Genomic DNA, 19,695 nt, shown 5'->3' on the forward strand with positions numbered 1-19,695 from the left:
CCCGCCACCACCGCCGCCGCCGAGGAGCAGGACCCGCCTCTGCCGCTCAGCAGCCAACTGTCAGTGAGACGCCATGTTGGGGGCGGGGCTCCCGGCATGCCCCGCGGAGCGGACAATACAGGCTCCGCCCAGCCACTTGGCCCCGCCCACCCAGGGCGGCCCGGGGCTAATCGGTCTGCTGGACCTCTGCCCTGCCTTTCACTCGGTCTTGTCCTCAGACTGACCTTTCCTTCTCCTACCCCTAGACGTTCGGGGGCGCCCTGGGTCTGCAGTCCACCGGGAGAAGAAGACTCCGCCTCCCCTCCTCTACCTACTCAGGTATGCACCCCTTGCAGGGGGGCAGAACCCCCACCCTAGGCAGAACATGGAGGTTCACTCCCTGCTTTCGTATTTAAATGAGATATATGCAAAAATCTGGCACAGTGCACATTTGTTCATAAGCACTGGGTAGCGCCTCACAGTAGGTGTTTCATATTTACCAAAATGTCTAGTACTCAGTAAGCACTCAAAACCTGATGAAAATAAAGCACCGGTCACAATGCTTAGTGCCCAGCATCTAACACTTAGTAAGTGCTCCCTAGTGGGGTTGAAACTATTGTTATATTCCACCAATAGTCAACACTGATTGACGTGCACCTTAAAAATATGCACGCCGTCCCATTTTTATTAAAACAAGAAAGGAAAGAACTATGTATGTAGAGAAAAATGTGTAGGAGAACACATTCCAAATTTTTAATGCGAGTTGCTATGCAGAGTGGGACCGGTCTGTATGGTTGAGGTGAAGATTGCTATATTTGTATTGCTTTTATAATTAAAAAAGGACTCAATGGGGCGCCTGGGTGGCTCAGTTGTTAAGCGTCTGCCTTCGGCTCAGGTCATGATCCCAAGGTCATGGTTTGAGCCCCACATCATGCTCCCTGCTCAGCAGGAAGCCTGCTTCTCCCTCTCCCACTCCCCTGGCTTGTGTTCCCTCTCTCGCTGTGTCTCTGTCAAATAAACAAATAAAATCTTAAAAAAAAAAAAATAAAAGCACTCATTGGTATCAAAGGACTTGAAAATGTATGTATGTCCACCAAAAGAAAAAAAAAAAAAACCAAAACCATGCACAGAGATGTTTATAGCAGCTTTATTCATAATTTCCACAACTTGGAAGTAACCAGGATGCCCTTTTGTACATGAATGGATAAACTGAGGTCCATCCAAGCAATGGAATATTATTCAGAGCTAAAAAGAAATGACTATCAAGCCATGAAAAGACATGGAGGAAACTTCAAGGCATATTATTAAGTGAAAGAAACCGATTTGAAAAGGCTACGTATGGGGCACCTGGGTGGCACAGTCGGTTAAGCGTGGGACTCTTGGTTTCAGCTCAGCCACTGAGCTCAGATCGTGAGATGGAGCCTGCTTGGGGCTCTGTTGTGGGATTGAGCCCCCCATTGGGCTCTTCACTCAGCGTGGATTCTGCTTAAGACTCTCTGCCCCTCCCCTCTCTCTAAAATAAATTAATTAATTAAGGGACGCCTGGGTGGCTCAGTCGATTAAGCGTCTACCTTCAGCTCGGGTCATGATCCCAGGGTCCTGGGATCAGAGTCCCGCTTCAGTCCAGGCTCCCTGCTCAGGGGGAGGTCTGCTTCTCCCTCTCTGCCTGCCACTCCCCCAGCTTGCACACTCTCTCTCTCTCTCTCTCTCACTGTCAAATAAAATCTTTATGATAAGTAAATAAATAAAATTTAAAAAAGAAAAAAGGCTACATACTGTGTGATTCCAACTATGAGACATTCTGGAAAAGGCAGAACTATGGAGACCGTAAAAAGAGCAGTGGTTTGCCAGGGTTTTGGGGTATGCTGAGAGTGATGAATAGGCAGAGCATGGAGGATTTTTAGGGCAGTGAAAATACTCTGGTACCATAACGATGGATACATGTCCTTATTCATTTGTCCAAATGCATAGAATCCACACCACCAAGAGTGAACCATAATGTAAGCTATGGACTTTGGGGATGATGATGTTCAGTATAAGTTCCTCAGTTGCAACAAATGTACCATCTGGTGGGGAAACTTGAAGGTAAGGGAAGCTATGCAGGTGTGGAGGCAGGGAGTATATGGAAAATCTCTGTACCATCCTCTCAATTTTGCTATGAACCTAAAACTGCTCTGAAAAATAGTTTTCATAAAGAATAAATAAGCATGGGGCGCCTGGGTGGCTCAGTCGTTAAGCATCTGCCTTCGGCTCGGGTCATGATCCCAGGGTCCTGGGATCGAGCCCCGCATGGGGCTCCCTGCTCAGCGGGAAGCCTGCTTCTCCCTCTCCCACTCCCCCTGCTTGTATTCCCTCTCTTGCTGTGTCTCTCTCTGTCAAATAAATAAATAAATAAATAAAATCTTAAAAAGAATAAATAAGCAAATGAATCAGAAGAACATTAAGGTGCAAACCCTTTGATCCAGCAATTCAACTCTGAAGAAGTTGTTCAAAGGAAATAATCAGACCCATAGTCAAGGATGCATATACAGGGATGTACAGGTCAATACTGTTCATAAGAGGAAAAATTATAACCTTCTAAACGGCCAACAATATGCAAATAGTTAACCATAATAATGGTATATCCATAAGATGAAATATGAAGCCATTCAGAATAATGTTTATGAAGAATAGTAATGCAAGTGAATGTTCATGATCTATTGCTAAATGGAAAAAAAATCAGGCTAAAATAGTAAGGAAATTTTGGAATTATGTTTATGTATGATTACATCTTAAAATTACATGCATGTATGACTAGATATAAAAACCTGGAGGGTATCATGCCTGATATAACATTTGGGTGAATCTCAGCAATGCATTTACAGCTGACTGGGGGATCTGTGGTTTGTACTTTGGAATGTTTTCCCAGTTTTCTTCCTAGAACATGTATTACTTTTGAAAAAAAGAGGGGCGCCTGGGTGGCTCAGTCGTTAAACATCTGCCTTCAGCTCAGGTCATGATCCCAGGGTCCTGGGATCGAGCCCGCATCAAACTCCACATAGGGCTCCCTGCTCCGCAGGAAGCCTGCTTCTGCCTCTCCCACTTCCCCCTGCTTGTGTTCCCTCTCTCGTTGTATCTCTCTCTCTGTCAAATAAATAAATAAAATCTTTAAAAAAGAAAAAAAATTTAAAAATAAAAGCTATTGGGGCACCTCAGTGGCTCAGTCAATTAAGTGTCTGCCTTCGGTTTAGGTCATGATCCCTGGGTCCTGGGATCAAGCCCTGCTCATCAGGGAGCCTGCTTTTCCCTCTCCTCCCTGTTCACACTGTGTGCCACTCTGTCTCTCTCTCTCTCAAATAAATAAATAAAATCTTTTAAAATAAATAAATAAATAAAAGCTATTGAGCACCTAGGTGTCAGAATACATCTACTCATTTATCTACCATATACCCTTCAGAGTATTCATTAACAAGAACTGAGGCTCAGAATTAAGTGACTGGCACCTGCCTAGGAATTGGCAGAATCAAGATTTGAACCCATAGCAGGCTTCATCCTGCACTGCCTCCCTCCTAAATAAATAATTCATATCATAGCACTGTTACAACAATCTCATGTCCCTTATCATGATTTTAATTTCATTTTTATGATACTTATTCCACAAGCATTTTTTTTAAAGATTTTATTTATTTATTTGAGAGAGAGAACGTGCCCGAGAGCAAGCATGAGCAGGGGGGAGGGGCAGAGGGAGAGGGAGAAGCAGACTCCCTCTGAGCAGGGAGCGCAATCTGGGGCTTGATTTCAGGACCCTGGGATTATGACCTGAGCCCAAGGCAGACACTTCACGGCCTGAGCCACCCAGGCGCCCTCCACAAGCATTTGCCAAGCCCCTAGTAGATGTCAAATCCTGGGAGGTATATAGAATGGAGATCTATCTGAATACCAGGATTAATGTATGAAAAATTGACTCCCCGCTCTCAGAGACCTGGACAGCTATAATAACATGTGTTGAAAATATTCCACGGAAAGATGGCCCTTCTCCTTTTATTCATTCAACAAATATTTCTTGATTCCTGTTGTGTAACAGACATTACTCTCAGGCAGAAGAGTCTTCTCATTAGGGAGTGACAATCGAGTGGGGGAGACAGACAGGAAGCAAAGAACACTAAGTCCAATAGTTCAGAACTGATCAGTGCCGTGAAAACAATAAAACAGGCAAATGTGATGAAATGACCATTTCACACATCCTCACAATAACCCTCCGAGTGAGGTCATATCATTCCCCCCTTCCAGTTGGGACACCAAGGCTCAATTGGATATTTTGCTCAATGTCTCACAACCAGTAAATATTAAAGCTCAGATTTGAACTCAAGTCTGTCTCATTCTACAATCCCAGCTTCCTTACTTTGCTTTTTGTTTGTTTGTTTGTTTTAAGTAGGCCTCACGCCCAGCATGAAGCCCAGCGCGGGGCTTACACTCACAACCCTGAGATCAAGACTTGAGCTGAGATCAAGAGTTGGTTGCTTAACTGACTGAGCCACCCAGGTGCCCCCCTACTTCCTTATTTGGACTCTAAAGAAATCACTCTTTCCTTTTGCTCACAACTTCCAAACCTAATGGCAACCATCACAATTTTTTAAAAACTCAGGTTTTAGAATCTTTTTCTTTTTTTTAAAGATTTTACTTACTTATTTGAGAGAGAGAGAATGAGAGAGAGAGCATGAGAGGGGGGAGGGTAAGAGGGAGAAGCAGACTCCCTGCTAAGCAGCTAGCCCGATGCGGGACTCAATCCTGGGACTCGATCCTGGGACTCGATCCTGGGACTCGATCCTGGGACTCCAGGATCATGACCTGAGCTGAAGGCAGTCGCTTAACCAACTGAGCCACCCAGGCGCCCTCAGGTTTTAGAATCTAAAATCTTCTAGTGTAGCTCAGAGAAACATTATCCTGCTCTTATTGTTTATATTTCAAGATCAGGAGTCAAGATGCCCAGGAATTATTGTCCTTCACCCCAATTAATAAAAGCAGCACATATCCAGGGCTGAAAGACTTTAGACTGCATAATGAATAGTTATTTAATATTTTAACAACAGTAATTAATTAGTCATAGGACTGCATGCCTGCCACCGTACCATGATGAGGCAGCTGATGAATTAATATTTATAGAGACCCCTCCAGAAAAAGATAATTTACTGGGAATTTCTAGAATGGTTAGAAAGACAAAGAAAGTCCCTGGTCAAAAGAACTCTATGCTGGAAGCCTTGGGGCAGAGCATCTAAATTTAGTCAAGACAACACACACACACACACATACACACACTATGCACACAGGAAACATACATTCATAGGTTCATAGAAAGAAAAGTTTCATGGTTGATGATTTCTTTTCTTTGGAGTTGTCCTTTTCCACTCTTCCATTCGAGAATGGGGTATTGGGATGGGAAGATAAGGTATTGACTGAGCAACCCTAAGTTGGAAGCAAAGAGGAAGCATGAGAAAGCAGGAAGGAATAGCTTTTGGACCTCAGTTTTCCCTGGGAGGCATCTCCCCAAGAGACAGCAAGCTTGTTGATGGAGACCATCTCCCTGCTGCCCCAGCTGCTGACGTGATGTTCACTGGCCTCAGCTCAAGCTGGGGCCCCTCTGGGATTTTGCAGTATCTCTCCCTTCTGCTGGCTTCTCTGTACCAGCTGACTGTCTAAAATGAGTCTCTAATCCTTACTGGGCTCACAAAAATGTGAGTGTGGCGTGAAGATAAGTGGTCCTTGAAAAGCCTTAATAGAGCTTGAAATAGCTTTAAACAAAGCATCCATGTTAATTTTTTTTTTTTTAAAGATTTTATTTACTTGCGAGAGAGAGAATGAGAGACAGAGAGCATGAGAGAGGGGAGGGTCAGAGAGAGAAGCAGACTCCCCGACGAGCAGGGATCCCTATGCGGGACTCGATCCCGGGACTCCAGGATCATGACCTGAGCCGAAGGCAGTCGCTTAACCAACTGAGCCACCCAGGCGCCCCCATGTTAATTTTTAAGGTTTTTCAAAACACCAAGGAAAAAAACACATGCACACATCTGCTAAACAGACACACACACTGACAGAAACTGTGGGGGAGATTGATTGTTTCCATCTCACTAATCATAGTCTCAAAGAGGAAACATACACCTACTCAATATCTTTTTTTTCCCAAATGATCTGGTAGGTCCTGTTCTTTTTTTCTTTTTCCTCCTCCTCCTCCTCCTCTTCCTCCTCCTCCTCCTTCTTCTGTTCTTTTTTTCTTTTTCTTTCTTCCTTCTTCTTCTCCTTCTTCTATTCAAGGAAGATTATTTCGGCTCATGGGTGGGTCTATGAAGCGGCAGGGAAAGGAAATAGGATGAAAGAGATATTTGAAAAAACGAAGAGGGAGAAATTCTCCTTGGCGCTCCTTTGAATTACCATAACTAAGGGACAAGCCTCCACGCTGATGAAAAGCCCAGGATGAAGCGGTATTAAGTGCAGCTCAGCTCTTACTGGAAAAATCAGGCACCATGGAGCTCTGAAAGTTGCTATGTCCTCTGGCGTCCCCTTGTGGGCACTAGAGGCATTGCTGCACTAAAATTTAAATTTCCGACTTGCCAATTTGCAAAAAAAAAGCTCCCCTGCTGCAAACACTTAGATTAAGAAACGGTCCCCCCCCCGCCCCGCAAAGGAAAAGTGAGCCAAAGATACAATCATAGAGTTTGCACAAAAAGAAAAGCAAACGCTTTATGTTTTCATTAATTCAGTAGTCCCTGAGTGCACAAAGTCCTATCTGTGATGGGGGAAGTAGACCATATAGAGCAGAAGCACCTGCTCCATAGTTGGGCTGAGTGTCTACTTCGTGCAAGGAAAGATTAGGTTCGTGAAGCTTAGGATGGGGAAGTGACTTGGAGCAAGAACTTCCACAGAGAATGAGAAGTCCAGGGACCTGGTCTGAGACATGGGGAAGGTTCCCTGAGGACCGCACATTAAATGATGCGTGTGAGTTGGTTAAATGAAGTGAGGATGGTACGGGAAATCCAGTAACCCGAAGAAAAGCATTACATGGGGGCACCTGTGTGGCTCAGTCATTAAGCGTCTGCCTTTGGCTGGGGTCATGGTCCCAGGGTCCTGGGATCGAGCCCTGCATTGGGCTCCCTGCTCGGCGGGAAGCCTTCTTCTCCCTCTCCCACTCCCCCTGCTTGTGTTCCATCTCTTGCTGTGTCTCTCTCTGTCAAATAAATAAATAAAAAATCTTAAAAAAAAAACAAAAACAAAGCAATGACTGAAGTTAGGGGAAGGGCAGTAGTAGAGAGGAGTGTTCCAGACCTTCAGAATAGCATGTGCAAAATTCAAGAGGTGAGAGATAATAATGTATATTTAACATAAAATAGGGGGTGCCTGGGTGGCTCAGTCAGTTCAGCGTCCAACTCTTGGTTTCGGCTCAGGTCATGATCTCAGGCAGGGTCCAGGGATCCAGCCCCACCTCGGGCTCCCTGCTCAGTGAGGAGCCTGCTTCTCCCTCTCCCTCTGCCCCTCCCCTTGCTCATGCTCTCTCTCTCAAATGAATTAATAAAATCTTTTTTTAAAATAAAATAGAATAGTATGCAGCCATTGAAAAGAATACTTTTGAAGTTTTTATATAGCAATGTAAAAGATTTATGAAATAATATTCTATGAAGAAAATCAGAACACAGAAATTTACATACACTCATAGGAACACAGATGTGTGCACCTGGTAACTTGAAAATTGTGTGAGATGAGCATAAGAGTGGATATTTTCTCTTTAATATTTTCTTGTCATGAAGGAATTCAATCTGAAGCAGCATGAGGACTCCAGGGTCACACCTGTGGGGATTTTATTCCCCACAATTTTAGTATTATTTAAGGCTGTGCCCTAGAAGTTACTTATATTTATGTCAGCAAGTTTCTTTTCCATAAAAATTCACACTGAAGGCTCTAATGAGTTAAAAATCAGTAAGTTCATCAGATTCCTGCAACTGTCCATTTACTAACATATTTTAGTTTTCCCTTGTGTCCCCTTTAAACCTGTGTCCATATAGAATCTTTCAAAAATGCAAATATGATTATCAGGTTCCTCTCTGGCTCTAACATCTTGATCTCTCTTGACTTTGTCTGGTGCCTCACAAAATTCTCAGGATCAGGCTCTTGTTGAATTATAGTGTCACTCCTCATGGTCCTCATCCCCTCTCTACCCACTGAACACACTAAGATACTTACAGTTAACAGACTAGATAGCTTCATTCCCTTCTCTGGGCTTTTGCTGTAATTCTGTGGTAGATTGGAAAGAGTTTTCTCAATTCTTTACTTTCTCCCTTTATTAAAATTGTACAGCCCTTCCCTTTGTTATGTGACTGTACTGAGTTGAAGAGTGTTCCCCCCAAATTCATGTCCATCCAGAATTGTGAATGTGACTGTATCTGAAAATAGGGCCTTTGCAGATGTAATCAAGTCAAAATTATGTTATACTAGATTGAGTGGGGTTGAGGAGGGGGCCTTCATCCAAAGACTGATGACCTTATAAGAAGAGGAACATTTGGACACAGAGACACAGAGGAGACATTGAGGGAAGAAGACCATGTGACAACAGAGGCAGAGATTGGAGTGACACCTCCATAAGCCAAGGAACGCCAAGGATTGACAGCAACCACCAAAAGTTAGGAGTGAGGCATGGAACAGATTCTTCCTAAGTGCCTCCAGAAGGAATAAACCCTGCTGATACCCAAGAATTTGGACTTCCAGCCTCCTGAACCTTGGGATTGGATTTCTGTTGTTTTAAACATCAGTTAGGGGCGCCTGGGTGGCTCAGTCATTAAGCATCTGCCTTTGGCTCAGGTCATGATCCCAGGGTCCTGGTATCGAGCCCAGCATCGGGCTCTCTGCTCAGCAGGAAGCCTGCTTCTCCCTCTCCCACTCCCCCTGCTTGTGTTCCCTCTCTCGCTGTGTCTCTTTCTGTCAAATAAATAAATAAAATCTTTAAAAAAATAAATAAACCACCCAGTTAGTGGTACTTTGTTACCACAGCCCAGGACACTAATGGAGGGACTTTCCAGACTTCTCATCAGAGCAGGTCAAGTAGATTTCCCCTCCCTATTGAGGTTGGGGTTGGCCATGTGACATCCTTTGGCCGATGGAGTTTTAGCAGATGTGATGTGAGCAGAGGTTAAATCTGTTTGTGCTTTGGGAGTTGTTGGTCCCCAAATGAGACATGTGGCAGACCTGAGCTACCAGCACATGGCCTGGAGCTGAGCCCCACAGATCCCTGTCCTGAAGTAAAACCAACCCACAGCCTACCCGCAGACCCAGGAGGGATGAATACATGCCTTTTTATTGTTAGTCAGCCACTGACGATACTGAGATTTTTTTTTTTTTTTTTTTTTTATGGTTAATCCCTAAATCCCTAGTGCCTGGCATGGTGCTTGGAATAAAGTAGTTGCTTCATAAAGGGTTTTCCTGCTTAGGGAATCTGAAGATGCTGTGCAAAAAAAACTTCACACATTCACCCACACTGTGGTTTTATGATTTACATGTACTACATGCTCCCTATGCTCCTACCCCTCGGCTGCTTCTTCACCTCGTCTTAGACTAGTGTCCATGGTGATCTAAGAAAGTCACCCTGGCTTCTTTCCATTTCTTTACCAATTGTATAATTGTTCCTACATCTTGGCCTTTATACTTCCTGATCGCCAGCCTAGATGCACTTCCCCACCTGGGTAGGTTGGCAAACTCCTATTCATCCTTCAGGTCTCAGCTACCTCACAGAGATCGTCCCTGCCCTCCCCACCCCCAAACATCACAGGTCTGCCTCTTTTAGTAGTCCTTAACTGCAATTGAATAATTCGTAATAAAAATTTTGGTGCCTTCTCTCCCTTGATAGACTGTAAGATACATAATGTCTAGCACAATGCTTGGCACATAGTCAGTGCTTAATACAGAGTTGAAGAATCACTAAATGAATTAACACCAGGTCATCTTTTATAGGGAAGTCCGTAGGTAGGGAGATTAATTGAACCAAGTCTCTGCTTTAATAATTTGAGAGGTGATAGAGGACATGGTTAAGAGGATGGGTCCAAGGGCCAGACAATCCAGGTTCATCGCATTTGGAGGAGTTACTTAACCTCTCTGTGCCTTAGTCTTCCCATCTGTAAAATGGGAATGATAATGAAAATACAAGAACCTCCTTGCTATGGTGGTAGTATTAAGAGAGTTAAAAGTATATATCTTAATGTGAAAAGCAGTATGGCTGTTCCTCAAGAAACTAGAAACTAAACATATAATTACCATATAATCAGGCAATTGCACTTCTTTTTTTACATACTTTTTAAATTTTATTTTAAATTTAATTTTATTTTTTAATTACCATATAATGTATTATTGGTTTCCGAGGTACAGGATGTGATTCATCAGTCTTATATAATATACAGTGCTCATTACATCACATGCCTTCCTTAATGTCCATCACCCAGTTACCCCATCACTCCACCCCCGCCCCCCCTTCCTCTCCAGCAACCCTCAGTTTGTTTCCTATGATTAAGGGTCGCTTATGGTTTGATTCCCTCTCTGGTTTCATCTTGTTTTATTTTTTCTTCTCTTCCCCTATGATCCTCTGTTTTGTTTCTTTTTTTTTTTTTAAAGATTTTATTTATTTATTTGAGAATGAGATAGAGAGCATGAGAGGGGAAGGGTCAGAGGGAGAAGCAGACTCCCTGCCGAGCAGGGAGCCCGATGCGGGACTCGATCCTGGGACTCCAGGATCATGACCTGAGCCGAAGGCAGTCGCTTAACCAACTCAGCCACCCAGGCGCCCTCTTTTTTTTTTTTTTTAAACCCATGTTCTTTTTTGTTTTTTTAAAGATTTTATTTATTTATTTGACAGAGAGAGACACAGCGAGAGAGGAAACACAAGCAGGGGGAGTGGGAGAGGGAGAAGCAGGCTTCCTGCGGAGCAGGGAGCCTGATGCGATGCGGGGCTCATGCGATGTGGGGCTCGATCCCAGGACCATGGGATCAAGACCTGAGCCGAAGGCAGACGCTTAGCGACTGAGCCACCCAGGCGCCTATCAGTGAGATCATATGATAATTGTCTTTCTCTGATTGACTTATTTCACTTAGCATAATACCCTCTAGTTCCATCCACGTATTTGCACATGGCAAGATTTCTTTTCTTTTCTTTTCTTTTTTTTTTTTGATGGCTGAGTAGTATTCTATCGTGTATATATACCACATCTTCTGTATCCTTTCATCTGTTGATGGACATCTGGGCTCTTTCCATAATTTGGCTATTGTGGACATTGCTGCTATAAACATTGGGGTGCAGGTGCCCCTTCGGATCACTACATTTGTATCTTTGGGGTAAATACCTAGTAGTGCAGTTGCCGAGTTGGAGGGTAGCTCTATTTTCAACTTTTTGAGGAACCTCCATACTGTTTTCCAGAGTGGCTGCACCAGCTTGCACTCCCACCAACAGTGTAGGACGGTTCCCTTTTCTCTGCATCCCCGCCAACATCTGTCCTTTCCTGACTTCTTGATTTTAGCCATTCTGACTAGTGTGAAGTGGTATCTCATTGTGGTTTTGATTTGTATTTCTCTGATGCCAAGTGATGTGGAGCATTTTTTCATGTGTCTATGGCCATTTGGATGTCTTCTTTGGAGAAATGTCTGCTCATGTCTTCTGCTCATTTCTTGATTAGATTATTTGTTCTTTAGGTGTTGAGTTTGATAAGTTCTTCATAGATTTTGAATACTACCCTTTCTCTGATATGTCATTTGCAAATATCTTCTCCCATCCTGTCGGCTGTGTTTTGGTTTTGTCGACTGTTTCCTTTGCTGTGCAAAAGCTTTTTATCTTTTTTTTTTAAACATATTATTTATTTATTTATTTGACAGAGAGACAGCACAAGTAGGCAGAGTGGCAGGCAGAGGGAGAGGGAGAAGCAGGCTCTCCGCTGAGCAGGGAGCCCGATGTGGGGCTCGATCCCAGGACCCTGGGATCATGACCTGAGCTGAAGGCAGCTGCTTAACCAACTGAGCCACCCAGGTGCCCCCAAAAGCTTTTTATCTTGATGAAGTCCCAATAGTTCATGTTTGCCTTTGTTTCTCTTGCCTTTGGAGACATGTCTAGCAAGAAGTTGCTGCGGCTGAGGTCACACAGGTTGCTGTCTCTGTTCCCCTCTAGGATTTTGATGGATTCCTGTCTCACATTGAGGTCTTTCATCCATTTTGAGTCTATTTTTGTGTATGGTGTAAGGAAATGGTCCAGGTTCATTCTTCTGCATGTGGCTGTCCAATTTTCCCAGCACCTTTTGTTGAAGAGACTGTCTTTTTTCCATTGGCTATTTTTTCAGCTTAGTCAAAGATCAGTTGACCATAGGGCGCCTGGGTGGCTCAGTTGGTTGGGCGACTGCCTTCGGTTCAGGTCATGATCCCAGGGTCCTGGGATCGAGTCCCACATTGGGCTCCCTGCTCTGCGGGAAGCCTGCTTCTCCCTCTGACCCTCTCCTCTCTCATGCTGTTTCTCTCTCACTTGCTCTCTAATAAATAAATAAATAAAATCTTAAAAAAAAAAAAAAAAGATTAGTTGACCATAGAGTTGAGCGTCCATTTCTGGGTTCTCTATTCTGTTCCATTGATCTATGTGTCTGTTTTTGTGTCAGTACCATACTGTCTTAATGATTACAGCTTTGTAATAGAGCTTGAAGTCTGGAATTGTGATGCCACCAGCTTTGGTTTTCTTTTTCAACCTTCCTCTGGCTATTTGGGGTCTTTTCTGGTTCCATACAAATTTTAGGATTATTTGTTCCAGCTCTGTGAAAAATATTGATGGTATTTTGATAGGGATTGCACTAAATATGTAGATTGCTCTAGGTAGCATAGACATTTTAGCAATATTTTTTCTTCCAATCCATGAGCATGGAACATTGTTCCATTTCTTTGTGTCTTCTCAATTTCTTTCATAAGTGTTCAATAGCTTTCTGAGTACAGATCTTTTACCTCTTTGGTTAGGTTTATTCCTAGGTATCTTCTGGTTTGGGGTGCCATTGTAAATGGGATCAACTCCTTAACTTCTCTTTCTTCTGTCTCATTGTTAGTGTATATAAATGCAACTGATTTCTGTGCATTGATTTTATAACCTGCCACTTTGCTGAATTCCTGTATGATTTCTAGCAATTTGGGGGTGGAATCTTTCGGGTTTTTCACATAGAGTATTGAGTCATCTGCAAAGAGTTAGAGTTTGGCTTCTTTGCTGATTCAGATGCCTTATATTTTTTTGTTGTTGTCTGATTGCTGAGGCTAAGACTTCAAGTACTATGTTGAATAGCAGTAATGATAGTGGACATCTCTGCCGTGTTCCTAACCTTAGGTGAAAAGCTCTCGGATTTTCCCCATTGAGGATGATATTTGCTGTGAGTTTTTCATGGATGGCTTTTATGATATTGAGGTATGTTCCCTCTATCCCTAAACTGTGAAGAGTTTTAATCAAGAAAGGATGCTGTACTTTTTCAAATGCTTTTTCTGCATCTATTGAGAGGATCATATGATTCTCATCCTTTCTCTTATTTATGTAGTGTATCACATTGATTTGTGGATGTTGAACCACCCTTGCAGCCCAGGAATAAATCCCACTTGGTCGTGGTGAATAATCCTTTTAATGGACTGTTGGATCCTCTTGGCTACTATTTTGGTGAGAATTTTTACATCCATGTTCATCAGGGATATTCGTCTATAATTCTCCTTTTTGGTGGGGTCTTTGTCTGGGTTTGGGATCAAGGTAATGCTGGCCTCGTAGAAAGAGTTTGGAAGTTTTCCTTCCATTTCTATTTTTTGGAACAGCTTCAGAATTATTTAAATAATTCTTCTTTAAATGTTTGGTATATTTCCCCTGGGAAGCCATCTGGCCCTGGGCTCTTGTTTGTGGGGAGATTTTTGATTACTGCCTCAATTTTCTTTTTTTTTTAAAGATTTTATTTCTTTTTTGACAGGGAGAGACACAGCAAGAGAAGGAACACAAGCAGGGGGAGTGGGAGAGGGAGAAGCAGGCTTCCCACTGAGCAGGGAGCCCGATGTGGGACTCCATCCCAGGACCCTGGATCATGACCTAAGCTGGAGGTAGATGCTTAACGACTGAGCCACCCAGGCGCCCCTGATTACTGCTTCAGTTTTCTTGCTGGTTATCAGTCTGTTCAGGTTTTCTATTTCTTCCTGTTTCAGTTTTGTTTTATACATCTCTAGGAATGCGTCCATTTCTTCCAGATTGCCTAATTTGTTGGCATATAGTTACTCATAATATGCTCTTATAATTGTTTGTATTTCTTTGGTGTTGGTTGTGACCTCTCCTCTTTCATTCATGATTTTATTTATTTGGGTCCTTTCTCTTTCTTTTTGAAAAAAGATTAAAAAAAATTAATGTTTAAAGACTAAAGAATCATGGGGAAAATCCATGAATTCTATGTGCTGGAGTTTTGCAATTCTCATTGATCAGTAAACTTGGTCTTGACTGGATGTTCTTTTTTTTTTTAAGATTTTATTTATTTATTTGAGAGAGAGAGCATGAAAGGGGGGAGGGTCGGAGGGAGAAGCAGACTCCCCGCCGAGCAGGGAGCCTGATGCGGGACTCGATCCAGGGACTCCAGGATCATGACCTGAGCCGAAGGCAGTCGCTTAACCAACTGAGCCACCAGGCGCCCTTGACTGGATGTTCTTGCTGATCTCCTGAGGGAGGGGCCTGTTGAGTTGATTCTCAAGTGTCTCTGCCTGGGCGGAATTGTGCTGCCCTTGCGGGGGGCGAGGGGGGCAGGCTAAGTAATCTCTGGTTTGCTCTATGTGGCCCATGTTCCCTGAAGGCTTTCCATGCAGCTTTAGAGGATGAGAATGAAAATGGCAGCCACCCAATCTCTGGCCCTGGAGCCAAAAGCTCGGGGCCCCAGTCCTCAATGTGCCCTCAGAGAAAAGCAATCACTCCTGTCTCCCTGGTCTCTGTCTGCACTTCGTGTTCACCCAGCCTGTGATCAAGCGTTTCTATCTCTGGCGCATGACCCCGTTTGGAGTCTCCAAACCCAGCAGACTCCTGTGGTGAGCTCCTGCACCGCTCCTCCCAGGGGAGGATGGGGGGAGGTCTCGCCAGTTCTGCCGCTTGTTGGGCCCCTGCTCGGAGAGCAGTCACCTGACTGTGCCGTGGTTCACGGTTTATGACAACCCCAAGCTGGGAGCCCACTCCTGCGCTTGTTGTTTGCAGCCGGCTTCCCCGCTCCGATGCCTGGAGCTCTGCCACACTCAGGCACTCCCGGTCTTTCTGTGACCCCGGGGATCCTGAGACCACACTGTCCCAGCGAGGGTCCCGCCCCCGCTTAGCAGCCTGAGCTATGTCTCTCACCAGAGCAGACTTCTTAAAGTTCCAACTTTGTGCTCCGCGGTGCTATCACTTGCCAGTAGCCGGCTTACAGAGGCTCTTAAGGTATCTGGCTGGCTAGGCGGGTGTCCCCTTCCTCCCTCACTGCTCCATGTGCGTCCCTCCCGAAGCTGCGCGCTCGGTCGAAGAGGACGGCCTTCCCCGATAGAGGAGGGCCGTTCTTTGGTCAAGGGTATACGAGTAGCTGCGCTACCCAGCTAGAACCGCCAAACAAGCTCTCAAGGTACTCTTTTATTTATTTATTTATTTATTTATTTATTTATTAAGATTTCATTTATTTATTTGACAGAGAGAGACACAGTGAGAGAGGGAATACAAGCAGGGGGAGTGGGAGAGGGAGAAGCAGGCTTCCTGCCGAGCAGGGAGCCCGATGCGGGGCTCGATCCCAGGACCATGGGATCAAGACCTGAGCCGAAGGCAGACGCTTAACGACTGAGCCACCCAGGTGTCCCTCAAGGTACTCTTTTTAAAAAAAATTTTAAGTAATCTCTACACCCAAAGCGGGGCTTGAATTCACAACCCCAAGATCAAGGGTTGCATGCTCTACCAATTGAGCCAGCCAGGCACCCCCAAGCAATTCCACTTCTAATATACCAAACATAATTGAAAGCAGGGACCTGAATAAATATCTGTGTATCAATGTTCACAGCAGCTTTATTCACGGTTGCCAAAAGGGTTAAACAACCCAAACCTGCATCCATGGGTGAATGAGTTAACAAAATGTAATATATCCAAGCAATGGAATATGATTCAGCCATAAAAAGGAGTAAAGTACTGACACATGATACAACATGGATGAACTTTGAAGACATCATGCAAAGTGAAATAAGCCAGATAGAAATACTGTATGTGAGGTACATAAAATAATCCAATTCTAGGGGTGCCTGGGTGGCTCAGTCGTTAAGCGTCTGCCTTCGGCTCGGGTCATGATCTCAGGGTCCTGGGATCGAGTCCCACATCAGGCTCCCTGCTCAGCGGGAAGCCTGCTTCTCCCTCTCCCACTTCCCCTGCTTGTGTTCCCTTTCTCACCGTGTCTCTCTCTGTCAACTAAATAAATAAAATCTTTAAAAAAATAAAATAGTCCAATTCTAGAGACCAAGTAGAATAGAATACCAGAGGCTAGGGCAGAGGCGGAATAGGGAGTCAGCCATTAAAGGGTACAGGGTTTCAGTTCGGAATGACAAAAAAGTTCTGGAGATGGATGGTGGTAATGGTTGCTCAAAAGGAACTACACACTTAAAAAGGTTTAAAATAGTACATATTGTTATATTTTATCAGAGTAAAACAATTATACAGAAAAAAGTATATACTTTAACTGCTTAGCACATACTCAGAATCGTAGCATTTCCTATCATTATATTGATTATCTGAAAGGTAAATGAATAAGCAGCAAAGCCAGGATTCAAATCCAAGTCTTTTCGATTCCCAAAGCTCTAGCATTAACCTCTACACTGTTTCCAGTTGACCTGCACTTGATGGATATCTTTTGAATGAATTATCCCACACCCTTTTCCCAAAGAAATTCCAATCTTATACTTCCATAATGTATGGGGAAATTCAGAACATTGTTGCCTTTCCTCACATGTATTTTGTACTTGAGGGTTTTTTTTGAACTGCCCATGGCAGAGTACACGGAGCTCTGTTCAACACTTGTTAGTCTCTAGTTGGGAATCAGGCCCTAGACCCTGGTCACGACAGCTTGGGAGGTGCCACAGGCTGAATAATGGTCCCAATTTATGTCCATGCTCTAATCCCTAACTCGTGGTGTATGTTACTTCATATGGCAAAAGGAATTTGGCCCGTGTGATTAAGCTAAAGATCTTGAGATGGGAAATGTGATGTAACACAAAAATACATTTGGGGGCACCTGGGTGGCTCAGATGTTTGAGCGTCTGCCTTCGGCTCAGGTCATGATCGCAGGGTCCTGGGATCGAGTCCCGCATCGGGCTCCCTGCTCGGCGGGGAACCTGCTTCTCCCTCTGCCTCTGTCTCTATGAATAAATAAAGCATTAAAAAATATATATATATATTTGGTCTTTGTCCCTGGTTCCTGGCAGAGCTCCTAAAACCCATGGAATTTCCCCAGTGATAGGGGTATCTTTTGTTACTGTTAAGAAGCTCCTTTAGATCGTAACTGAGTTTATGGTAATGCAGTGACTTAAGATAGGACCCCAGCCTCAAGATGGCGCTGGTCACCAGAAAGTCCAACTGATTATAGGGTCGGAACTTTCAGCCCTCCCTAGACTTAAGGCAAGGAAGGGCAGGGTGGTGGGCCTGGGATTGGGGTGGAGAAGAAGCTGGAGATTAAGCTCTGCAAAAACTCTTGGGGGAAAAAAACAAAACAAAAAACTTGAGGAACAAGGTTTGTTGGGCTTCCGGGTTGGTGAAGAGGTGCTGGGAGAGAGCCTTGCCTGGAGAGGACATGCAAAATCCATGCTTCCCCCACTATCCTTACCTTTGTGCTATAGAGCTCTTCCATTTGGCTCTTTTGAGTTGTATCCTTTTCAGTAACAAATGCAATCAGGTGTTTGAGTTCTGTTCAAGTCATCATAAACATTGAACTTGATGAGGGTTGTAAGGTAACCAGGTCAGACACAAGTGGCGTAACCTTGGGTATCTACTCCCTAATTGGTGTCTGAAGGGCAGAGAGGAAGAGTAGGCTTAAGAAATGGGCCCAAGGGCCTTGTGGCCAAAATGATTTTGGAAGTGAAAAAGAACCACTAAAGAGACCATAGCCAGAAGTGGCATGTTTGGATTTGTTTCAAAAATGTATCAGAGCACATGCTATATACCTAATGGTGAGACTAGAATTAAGACAATCATGGGGATGGGGATGTAACATACAGCATGGGGACTACTGTTAATACTGTATCATTTGAAAGTTGCCAGATTTTATAAGCTGTCACGAGATTTTCTAACTACACATGGTGACGGATGTTAACTAGACTTATGGTAGTGATCATTACGTTACACCCCTGAACTGTACACCCACTGACGGTATTCAATTATATCTCAATTATGGAAAATCGTAAATACCAAGTGCTGAGAAGTGGAATAACTGGAACTGTCACATGTTGCGGGTGGAACACAAAGTGGGAAAGTCTGCCAGTTTCTTACAAAGTTGCACATGCACTGACCATATAACCCAGGAATCCTGCGTTTTCACCCACCAGAAATGAAAACGTACCCACACAAAAACCTGTATGTGAATGTTGTTAGTGGCTTTATTCATTATCTCCAGGAATCCTGAACAACCCAGATGTCTTTCACTGGGTGAACTTTAGGACAGTGATATAAGGATCTACTGGAGCAACGGACAAGAGCTACTGAGCCATGGATATGAACAAATCTCAGGATTATGCTAAGCAGCATACTGTGGGACATTCTGAAAAAGTGAAACTATAGGAACAGAAGTTCGATCGGGGACTGCCTGGAGTGGGAGCGGACGTTACGGGCATGAGGGAACTTTCGTGGTGGTGATGCTTACCCAACTGCACAGATGCCGCACAAACACACACAAAATTCTCTCACCTAATGTAAACGGTCAACAAAAGCAACTTCAAAAACCCACCAGGGCCATCTTCCACTCATCTACTGTCAAAGCCCTGAGTCTGATGACGTTTTTTAAGGGAGCTCATGGAGAAATGGACACTCTTGTATAGGAGTAAAATCTACTAAAATTAAAATGCATAAATCCTTACTCAGCCCTAAACAATTCTTACCTGATACTTATCTGTGTGCACACTTGAATTTACTACTTTGTATACAATTAACAAATTATGTAAACCCAAATATCCATATAATGGTACACTACCCTGGGGCATCAGTGAAAATGGACTTTATGGAATGCTGAAAACAGACTGTTATCTGTTAACAGTATGTATAGCACACAAGGTTTTTGCCTTAAAAAAAAAAAAAGAGATAGTAAATCATTATACTCATTTGCTGCGTATGCTTATAAAAACTAGATACACAAGACTAAGAGCAATGATTAGTAGGAGTTGGGCCGACGAGGGGGAAATCGTCAAAGGAAGGAAAAAAGTCTGTGGCCGTAAAAGCAGAGTTGTTTCTTGTCCTCATGGTCCAGCACTGACCTGTTCGGTGATGCCCCGGGGAAATGGTGCTATTTCATACAGGTGGGTGCTGGGTGACAAGCCAGACACTAAGGAAGCTTAAAATGCTGATCCAAAACAGAGGACGTCCCATTGTAGCTGGTACCACCCTCCCAAATCCCACTCCTCTCAGGAGAGGTTCAGATCCCACAAGCTAGCTGAGTCAAACCACACCTCTAGGCAGATAAAAATTTTAAAAAAGACACAAAG

General features: G+C 43.8%; 1 long non-coding RNA gene across 1 annotated transcript; it reads left to right on the top strand.

The window, feature by feature from the left end:
- Nucleotides 1–13,322: 13,322 nt before the first annotated feature.
- On the top strand, nucleotides 13,323–14,417 carry LOC129046170 (uncharacterized). The gene is made up of 3 exons (XR_008506974.2): nucleotides 13,323–13,405; nucleotides 13,533–13,648; nucleotides 13,947–14,417. It is a non-coding gene; the product is annotated as an uncharacterized LOC129046170 (long non-coding RNA).
- The last annotated feature ends 5,278 nt before the right edge of the window (nucleotides 14,418–19,695 follow it).

This window comes from Mirounga angustirostris, unplaced genomic scaffold, assembly GCF_029215605.1.
Source record: "Mirounga angustirostris isolate CCGP_5_RB_7025 unplaced genomic scaffold, mMirAng1.0.hap1 SCAF_14, whole genome shotgun sequence".
Lineage (NCBI taxonomy): Eukaryota > Metazoa > Chordata > Mammalia > Carnivora > Phocidae > Mirounga > Mirounga angustirostris.